We start from the raw sequence: 10,264 nt of genomic DNA on the forward strand, positions 1-10,264 counted from the left end.
TGAACTCTTCCTAAGTTAAAACATTAGTATTGTGTTGTTTAAAAATGAATATGAACTTATTTTCTTTGCATTATTCGAGGTTGACAAACACTGCATATTTTTTGTTATTTTGACCAGTTGTCATTTTCTGCAAATAAATGCTCTAAAGGACATTTAGACATTATTTGGAATTTTGGAGAAATATTGTCAGTAGTTTATAGAATAAAACACATTTTTTTCATTTTACCAAACACATACGTATAAATAGTAAAACCAGAAGGGAAACTGATAATTTTGCCAGTGTCTCTTAATGTTTTTCCAGAGCTCTATCTTTATATTATGCGTGAAAAATACTTTGGAATATATTTCCAAAGTTTTTGTCACTTGGAGCTGATTTTCCAATCTTTTTCCAGTATTTTATGTCCAACAAAATTGTAAAAAAAATAATATTTTTTTATCAGAAAAAATTGAGGGCCAGTTGAGGAACCTCATATAGTATTCACCACTACCGTGCAGTTTGTGGAGGGTACTGTCTGTCCTCACCTCCCTTTGGTCCCAATGCAGCATGGCCGTCCGGTGATGGCACAGTCTACGTGGGGAGGTTAGTGTGGTTTTGCCTGGGTTGTACCTTGGTACACACTGGCCACTTGGTGATGTCATCAGGCCACTCATGAGGCGACACAGAGGCTGGCTCCAAGCATATTCTGAAAAAGAGAGGAACAGAGGAAAGAACATATAACGTATAGAGGGGAAGAGGAGATAAAGAAGAAGAGAGGAGATGGATGAAGAGGAAGAGAAGCAGTTTATTTACCTGGGGTCCTGGTGGCAGACTGAGCCGTGCTGACGGACCTCCCTCCAGGAGAGGAGCACTGGGGTGATGAGGCCACTTCACCCATACTGCTAGAGTAGACTGGAGAGGGAGAACAGGGGGAGAGAGAGAGACAGGGGTAATTGCTACAGATTTTAGGATATTAAACATCAATATGACTGTAACAGTATGGAACACCAGGGTACTCACAGAGCACTCCTCCTGTGAGGTCTGAAGACAGCCGGAGGTCGTTCCTCAACACAGCAGGCTGACTCCCGCTCTCTTCCTCTCTTCTCCTGGATCAGGTCATGGACCTGCTGGTCCTGACGCATTGCAGGGGAGAACTTAGCCCCTAGGTGGATTAGCGCCTCCTGCAGGTCAGGGGAGGTGTGCAATCAGAAACAGACAAGGGGCTCTATTTTCGGCTGGCGCTACGGCAGCGCAAGTGCCAAACGCACGTTCGTTTGACATTACAGCATGTAAAAACAGGTACTCTGGCGTTTTGCACCACATGCGCCAGTGTTCAGCAATTTACCTGTCTCATATCAATTTACCTGTCTAATATCAATTTATCTGTCTAATATCAATTTACCTGTCTAATATCAATTTACCTGTCTAATATCAATTTACCTATCTAATATCAATTTACCTTGTCTATATTCAATTTACCTGTCTAATATCAATTATACCTGTCTATATCAATTTACCTGTCTAATTATCAATTTACCTGTCTAATATCAATTTACCTATCTAATATCAATTTACCTTGTTCTAATATCAGTTTACCTGTCTAATATCAAATTTACCTATCTAATATCAATTTACCTATCTAATATCAATTTACCTGTTCTAATATCAGCTAGATGCGCTGAGGTAGGAATATTGTGGTGTGTCCTTGAAAACAAGTGCAAAGCAGGTTTGGAATCAGTTCAGGAACAGAACTGGAAACCGGAAAATAACAACATTTTTCAAGAACAGAATCAGAACTGGGAACAAAAGTGATCTATACTTTTCCGGGAAACAGAACCATTATTTTTAAAAGCATGGGAACCGGTTTAATAACATTATTTAACATTGCAGGCATTTTTTTTTTGTCCCACAAAAAGCGCAACAAAGCAGCTATGCAAAGCCCTCCCTCTGTCTCTCAGAAACTTTCTTCAGTGTCTGACTGCCAGCAGAAAATCTTTGTCAGAGTGCGGGCGTGTTTAGGCTACCTGCCCCTCCCATCTGAAAGCATAGGCTAGTGTAGCCTACTGACATTACAAGCATGATTCAGAATTCTGGTTCCGGTCTGCACACACAAGCTTGTTAGGTCCAACATTAAGCCATTTTCTCTGAAGATCCAAAGACATTCAAAGTTCCTCCATAGAAGCTGCACCTCCGTAGGTATAATTCTGTGGGCCTAATTCAGATAATTGCATGTCAAAACAAGATCCCCAGCGCTTCAAGCCAAGCGTCCTTCTCCACCCTCTCTTGCTCTCTCCCACCTGTAAAATTTTAGTCGCATCTCGTGCCCTACACTTTCTTTCCATCACACATGTAAACTATAGACTGCCCTGCTCCATAGCAAGCTGCCCTATCCGCACTGATTGGTGAAGTAAATCTGGTCGGAACATTGGAACGAACCCTCTGAAAAGCATTTTGGTTCCAACTCCTGCAGCGCATATCGAGAGATTTAAGACCAACGAAAAGCAGTATTAGTGGTAACGCGGTTGGTAATGGCATGGATTTTGGACGAAAGCGCAACTATCCAGCTGTGACACACAGTTCCCTTATGCTCACGGAACAAGAACGGAGATGTGCTTTTTTGTGCCGGTAACCCTCGTATTAATAAACATCTTAATCACCAAAGTTTTATTAAAATATAAAGTTTGGGAGCAGCATAACAGAGAGTTATGCTACCGGCGCCTATAACTTCCATCGTGTAAGGTTTGTTCAAATTACAACACAGGCGTCTCATAGCTGACATATACTGTAGGTTTAAATGATCAAATGAAGTACGTTAGCCTAAAAAAAGTTACACTTACAGAATCTTGGTCCCACCCAGAAGTTTTCTTGTTGCACAAACTTTACATTTTCATAAACACCTTTATTTCTCAATACCTAAAGAGAGACAGGGAAAAGCCAAAGGTTTACAAAGTCAAATGCAAAGACATAAACACATTGACGCAAAGGATCACTCATCACATTTATAGCAAAGCACTATACAACCATCACTGTAACATTCATAACGCAAAACTACATTTATAAACAGTCACTGTACTGACCGAGTCGACGGTCTCGTGCTGGGAGAAGCCCACAGGGGCGATGCCGTAGAGACAAACAGTTCAGGATGGTGATTAACAGGTGGACAAATGTGATCCAGTAGGTAAAGAAAGGCCTGCACACACACACACACAACAAACACACACAGAGAGAGACACAGACACACACACACATATCAATACGGTATATCACATAGTACAGCAGCTTGCCTCTTCTGTTAGAAAAAACTAACTCAGTATGTCTGTGTGGACTTCACACTGACAACAGCTGCATCCACTAGGATAGGAGTTAGTAATGTATGACAAACAACTGTGTAAACCATTGTTTCCCACATGGTGTGCTGGGACTCGACCATCTGTTACTGAGTCACACAGTCCTGGTTTGTTTATTAATTCTAGAGGCCAGGTCAGTCACAGAAATGAGGTGCTTTCTATTATCCGTGATGACTCATACTGTATCTTATCTGGGGCAAACTCAGACCACAGCTCCGGACCTCACTACAGGTTGACTGGGCTCTTCTCCTGTAGTGTGATAAAATCTTAGACATGTTTTATGTTACAGTGCGACTATGTGACCATGCCAGAGTTGAAGTCAAATGCATAGCAATGTAGCAAATTCCGAATTCCAATTGAAATTAAAGAATCGGAAAATCCTCATGACAATAAAGTGTACCTGTGGTCGTCCATGTCCTCTATCTGTTGCTTGGACGAAGCTGTCGATGCGTTTGCGATAGTTCTGTAGTGAGCCTGCCCACCATCCTAGGCCGTAGGGCCTCTTCTCCCTGGCGAAGAGCTTCTTGACGGGCACTGTGATCCGCTGGCCTCGCCGCTGCCCGCTCACACTACACCACCTCCTGGCGCAGACGCCATCTTGGGCTGGACCTGAGACAGTCCAGGTTCTTTACCTTTACGCCAAGCCCCGCTTCCAGGGGCCTGTGGAGTAGAGAGAGAGAGAGAGAGAGAGGAGAGAGAAGAGAGAGAAGAGAGAGAGAGAGAGAGAGAGAGAGGAGAGAGGAGAGAGAGAGAGAGAGAGAGAAGCGGAGGAAGGGGAGATAGAGGGAGAGAGGGTCAGAAGAGGGTGTGTGTTAAGTGAAACTGGCTACAGTAGCAGCAACAACTTGCGTGTGTGTGATGTCTGTGTTCCACTCACAGCATCAGGTGACTCCTCTCCAGTTCGTTCTTGTCCAAGGCGCCACCTGTGAGGTCACTCCTCATCCGCTGCTGTGTTAGACTCCTCCTCTTTAATGGCGGCCTCAACGGAGAATCCAACACATCGTCTGCATAGGTAGACAGCTTCCTCATCTCCTCTCCTCAGGACCATCCTGCATGGAGGAGGAGAAAGAGGAGAAGGAGGAGGAGCAGGAGGAAGAGGAGGAGAAGGAAAAGAGATGAAGAGGGACAGGAGGAACTGTTGCGAGTTGTGCTATCTGTGCCGTGAATGTGTGATGGAATGTGTGTGTGTGTGTGTGTGTTTACTCACTCTAGCAAAGAAGGAGGTGTCCAGCTCGTCAAGGAAGTCCACTGTGTCGTCCTCCAGGAAACTCACTGGCATGAAGCTCGCCTGCGACACCGCGGGCAGCGCCCTCCCTCTCCCTCACCGTACGGCCCTGACACACACCATCATCATCATAATCATCATCGTCATCACTGTCATCATCATCACTGTCATCATCATCACATTGTCGTCATCATCACCGTCATCATCATCACCGTCGTTGTAACCGCTAATAAATACTCTCTGATGCACATTTATTGCATGATATTACATTACTGTTGTGACAATGAGACCATGACGGGTCAATTCCATTAAATTCCGTCAGTTCAGGAAGTGAAATTAAATTTAAAATAGAAATGGAATTGACCCCACCCCGGGATCAAAAACACATCCGGTAAACAGCATCCCCAAAGCCCCAGACCAGTGTCCTCTCTGACTCCCGACACCATCTGTGGCCATGGCCATGATGATTTATGATGCTTGACCTCTTGAGGCGGGATTAGCCCTGCAGCGTTCAATGTTTCAGTTCCAGAATACACAGTATTTCTACTGGCTAACAGAACAGACACACAGCTGAGCATTCTGACTGGAGGACGGGACTGACACAGAGTTTCCTAATGCCATCTGTTAATTAATGTGTCCCAAATGGCACCCAATTCCCTATTTAGTTGCACTACTTTTTGTCAAAAGTAGTGCACTAAAATAGGGATTAGGTGCCATTTGGGATGCAAACATTATCTCCCTCCCCAGCCTAGTCATCTACCTATGTGCCCCCACCACTCCTGCCTGACACCACAGGACAGGAGAGAGGAACAGCCTCTGTACTGTACTGTTACACCAAAGCCTAATCCTTACAAGACAAGCTGGAGCTCAACTTTTACCATAACACTGACATTGGTAATCGTCCTATAGGATATAAAACATATACATAGTCTGTGTGTTTGTGCTTGTGTCTGTGTGCGCGTGCGTTTGTGTGTGTACCTGTGTATGTGTGCGCATTGTGTGCTCCCATTAGCAGGCTACAGTTAAACTGGGGTTGTGTGATTAAGTCTCGATGCATGCCATTTTTTCCATCTCAATAACCATTTTGGGGAAAGAGATCAATGCTTAGACCAAACAATGCAATCCAGTAGGGTTTGCTGTGTTTAGCTGACAAGAAACTGTTCAGTGACCAGAGTTCATATCTAAGCGATACTTGAGACTACAGAGACTAAGGTGTTTGCATACTTGCTGAGATAGTAAATATGAGTCAAGGTGACTCCCAATGATGCATTTAGTTAGATCAAAGCAGTGTCTGTTACTAGAACTGTTATCTCAGCGCTGGAGTATCAGGGATGATTCATCAACAGTACAGTGGTAAACATGCGGGAAACACATCTGCCTCCCTGCACGCACGCACGGCACGCACACACGCACACACGCACACACGCACACACACACACACACACACACACACACACACACACACACAACACACCACACACACAACACACACACACACACACACACACACACCACACACACACACACCACACACACACACACACACACACCACAACACACACACTCTGATCCTCACGTCTGACAATGTCTGTGCGACACACACCTTATAACCGCGCTGCGGCGGCCTTGAAGCTCATGACGGCGACCGACTCTCGCTTGCGTCGCCGCGGTAACCTGTTGAGGGCGGAGCGCGAGCTGGGAAAAAATGAGCAGAGAGAGGCGGCACCAGGGGTGATGGGGGTCTGGGGTACGCTGTAACCATCCACCTCCTCCACCATGCGGAACGCCACGGCCCCGCGCCAGGGGTCCACAATCTACACACACAGAGGCAGACACTGTAATGTCCCATGGCATTGTAAACACCACGGAGGCCAAGCATATCCTTTCAGGTTATTTGGTGGTGGAACTCACTTGAATAGTTACAAACAATGGGGCTCTGCTAAGAGGCTAATGACAGGTCAAGTCACGGTCATATCAATACACAGGTTTACCATAGTGATGGACCTTAATAGTTTGCATTACTCCATGTATTAATACACTCATCAGCTTACATCACAGAAAACAACACCCCAAACAAGCCTCATATCAATTCTCATATCTATTTTGAATTGTATTGAATAACGTCATGTTCCCAAGGGAAGAGACATAGGATTGATATTGGGTAAAGAAACACAACACATGACATATGTATGGCAAAGAGACAGAAAGAGAAAAGAGAGAGATATTAAGAGAGTCTATGAATGTATAGTATGTCTGTGGGCGGCTCTGCCCTACCGCTGCATGGCATAGGGGTGGTGGGGGTGGTGGTGATCTGTGTGTGGGGGGAGGTAGAGGGGTGGTGGGGTCTCAGTGCTGGTCAGAGACAGATTTTGTCTTGGCTTGAAGACAACTCCATCTCCCTCATCACCTGGGCCTTGAGGCGGCCGTAACGCAGGTTGCAGTGCTGCAGGCTCTTCCTCCTCCATCGCTGGGTGCTGTCTCGTTTTCCTTACTGACCCCGAACCAAGTCTGCCGTGCCCCTGAGGGGACATGAGACGGAGATTAGGTCAGGGTGAATCTTCAGTTCACTAATGTACTTGGTAGTAATAGTTGGTAGAAAAAAGTTCCAATTTAGTTCAAAGAGAAATGGCACGAAACAAACACTCCATCTACGAGGCGGTTTCGGTTGAGTGTGGGCTCTTTCTTTGCAGAGAGTGCACGGAAAAGACAGAAACAGATTTACAATAACATAGATTAAACAGCCCAGGCAATGCAGTGGGTTTGTAGTTTATTTGTATATGGAGTGTGGCCATTTGATGTCACCATGTGAGTGTGTTCCCCTTCTCCCTCTCCTCAGCTCCACCATTTCAAACCCTACCCAGTGTAAAGCCTGAGATATTTGGAGCGACTGACCCGGCTAGGGCATTAGTGTTGTGCGTCACCTCTCAGTCAAACAATGAAGAGACACAGCAGGATTACATCACTTCCACTCACACAGAGTGGAAGTCAACTCCAGCTGCAAAATAGGTGCCTTACAGTTACCAATGACATAGCCACTCACACAAAAACATGCTCAGACCACACACAATACAGCCCCAATGCATGCACACACATGCAATGTACGCAAGCACACCCACACACGCACATGCACGTTCACATCAAACCCAGTGACGAAAAGGACCTGGGAGAATAAAGTCTACAGATAAGCCCTCTTTCCTTTTTTAGTGGATATATGTATTATAGTGTCTGTATAGTAGTGTCTGTATTTGTGTTGTATTAGGAGTGTATGTATTAGTAGTGTCTGTATTAGGAGTTCTGTATTAGTGGTGTCTGTATTAGTTGGTGTTGTATTAGTAGTGTCTGTATTAGGAGTGTCTGTATTAGGAGTGTCTGTATTAGTAGTGTCTGTATTAGTGTCTGTATTAGTAGTGTCTGTATTAGTAGTGTCTGTATATTAGGAGTGTCTGTATTAGTAGTGTCGTATTAGGAGTGTCTGTATTAGGAGTTCTGTATTAGTAGGTCTGTATTAGTGTCTGTATTAGTAGTTCTGTATTAGTAGTGTCTGTTTAGTAGTGTCTGTTTATAGTGTCTGTATTAGTAGTGTCTTATTAGTAGTGTCTGTATTAGGAGTGTTCTGTATTAGTTAGTGTTCTTATTAGGAGTGTCTGTATTAGTAGTGTCTGTATTAGGAGTTGTCTGTATTAGTAGTGTCTGTATTAGGAGTGTCTGTATTAGTAGTGTCTGTATTAGGAGTGTCTTGTATTAGTAGTGCTGTCTTGTATTAGGAGTGTCTGTATTAGGAGTGTCTGTATAGGAGTGTCTGTATTACCGTTTTTTTACCATCACTTTGGCACTAATTTCAGAACCTTGATGTCATTTTTCAAAACTCTAGACACAAAACTCACAACCAATGATCAAAATGCTAATTTTTCAAAACTCTTAACACTTTTTCCAATTGCTTGGATACAATACACATAAAGCTAAGATCATTTGTTCATTGAACTAAAATCACCTGTTCAAAATGACACAACTTAACATCAAAGTATTACCATTTCAAAATGCAATTCACACATTACATCTGAAATGACTGTCTATTCATTTCATTACAATGATCTAACTATCAATTGATACAACTGCTCAAAATGATAAGTAACTGTTGCATTACTCTTAATGCATAGTTTTATGGAAACTGACAAACATTACTGTACACTCACCGGCCACTGTATTAGGTACACCTATCTAGTACTGGGTAGGACCCCCTTTTGCCTCCACAACAGCCTGAATTATTCATGGTGTTGTACGTTAAGAGATGCCATTCTGCACACCACTGTTTTAAACAGCTGTTATTTGAGCATTTGTGGCCTTTCTGTTAGCTTGAATGAGTCTGGACATTCTCCTCTGACCTCTCTCATTAACAAGGTGTTTTTGCCCACAGAACTGCCGCTCACTGAATGTGTTTTGTTTATCGCATCATTCTCTGTAAACTCTAGAGACTGTAGTGCGTAAAAATCCCAGGAGGGCAGCTGTTTCTGAGATGCTGGAATCACCATGTGTGGCATCAACAATCATACCACGGTCAAAGTTGCTTAGATTAGCTCATCCTTGATGAGCTAAGTCAGGTCTGTAGAGGTGATGGCATGACCTATGTCATTGTGTGGGATAATGTCAGGTTCCACCATGCTCAAATGGTGCAAGCATGGTTTCAGGCCCAACCACAATTTACCACCCTGTACTTACCCCCATACTCTCCTTTCCTTAACCCGATTGAGGAWTTTTTCTCCACATGGAGGTGGAAGGTATATGATAGGCGCCCTCCCGAACAAGCCACCCTTCTCCAGGCCATGAATGACGCATGCAATGAAATCACGGCAGACTAGTTTCAGGCCTGGATTCGCCATGCCCAAAGATTCTTCCCAAGATGTTTGGCTAATGAAAACATCCATTGTGATGTGGATGAGAACCTGTGGTCAAATCCACAAGACAGTGTTGATGGAAATATCGAAGTACAGTAATCAATCTTTTGTGTTGCTTTTTACAGTAAGCCAGGTGAGGAACACTGCAGTTGACCTTTAACTGTTTTTTCTTTTCTTGTAGCTAATTATTTTTGCTTTGATTCAAAGAAACCTATGTTGTGATTTTATTGTATTTCATCAATAAATGTCATATTTTGTTCAATGATTCCACTGTGTCTGTAGTATTCTCTCTACTCTACATTTTACAGTGATGTATTTACGTGTAGTAGCATAATGAAACATGTATCACATATTTTGTACTACAATATTTAATGATTGGACGAACAACTACAAAGTGAAACTATCGGTATCTTGCGTGTGGGTGATCTAAATGAATGTTCCTATGGTATTTCATGATAAATTAGTTATTTTAACCAATGATTCTGCAAGTGCAAGGTTTCTTTAAAGATATGAATGCACAATGCAATGTTTTGAACATTGTACAGACTGTGTTACAAGTGATGACCGTTTTGAGTTTTGTGTCCAGAGTTTTGAAAAATGACCACAAGGTTCTGAAATTAGTGCCAAAACTGTAGTAGTGTTTGTATTAGTTGTGTCTGTATTAGTAGTGTCTGTATTAGTAGTGTCTGTATTAGGAGTGTCTGTATTAGGAGTGTCTTTGTATTAGGAGTGTCTGTATTACCGTTTTTTACCATCACTTTGGCACTAGTTTCAGAACCTTGATGTCATTTTTCAAAACTCTAGACACAAAACTCACAGCCAA

At 43.3% G+C, this 10,264-nt stretch overlaps 1 protein-coding gene and 1 pseudogene across 1 annotated transcript in view; both read right to left on the reverse strand.

The window, feature by feature from the left end:
* LOC111967917 (inactive rhomboid protein 1-like) overlaps positions 1 to 10,264 on the reverse strand; it is a 39,903-nt gene that overhangs the window by 14,547 nt on the left and 15,092 nt on the right.
* Positions 519 to 9,271, reverse strand: LOC139028093 (inactive rhomboid protein 1-like; annotated as a pseudogene).

Source organism: Salvelinus sp. IW2-2015, linkage group LG8 (assembly GCF_002910315.2).
Source record: "Salvelinus sp. IW2-2015 linkage group LG8, ASM291031v2, whole genome shotgun sequence".
NCBI lineage: Eukaryota > Metazoa > Chordata > Actinopteri > Salmoniformes > Salmonidae > Salvelinus > Salvelinus sp. IW2-2015.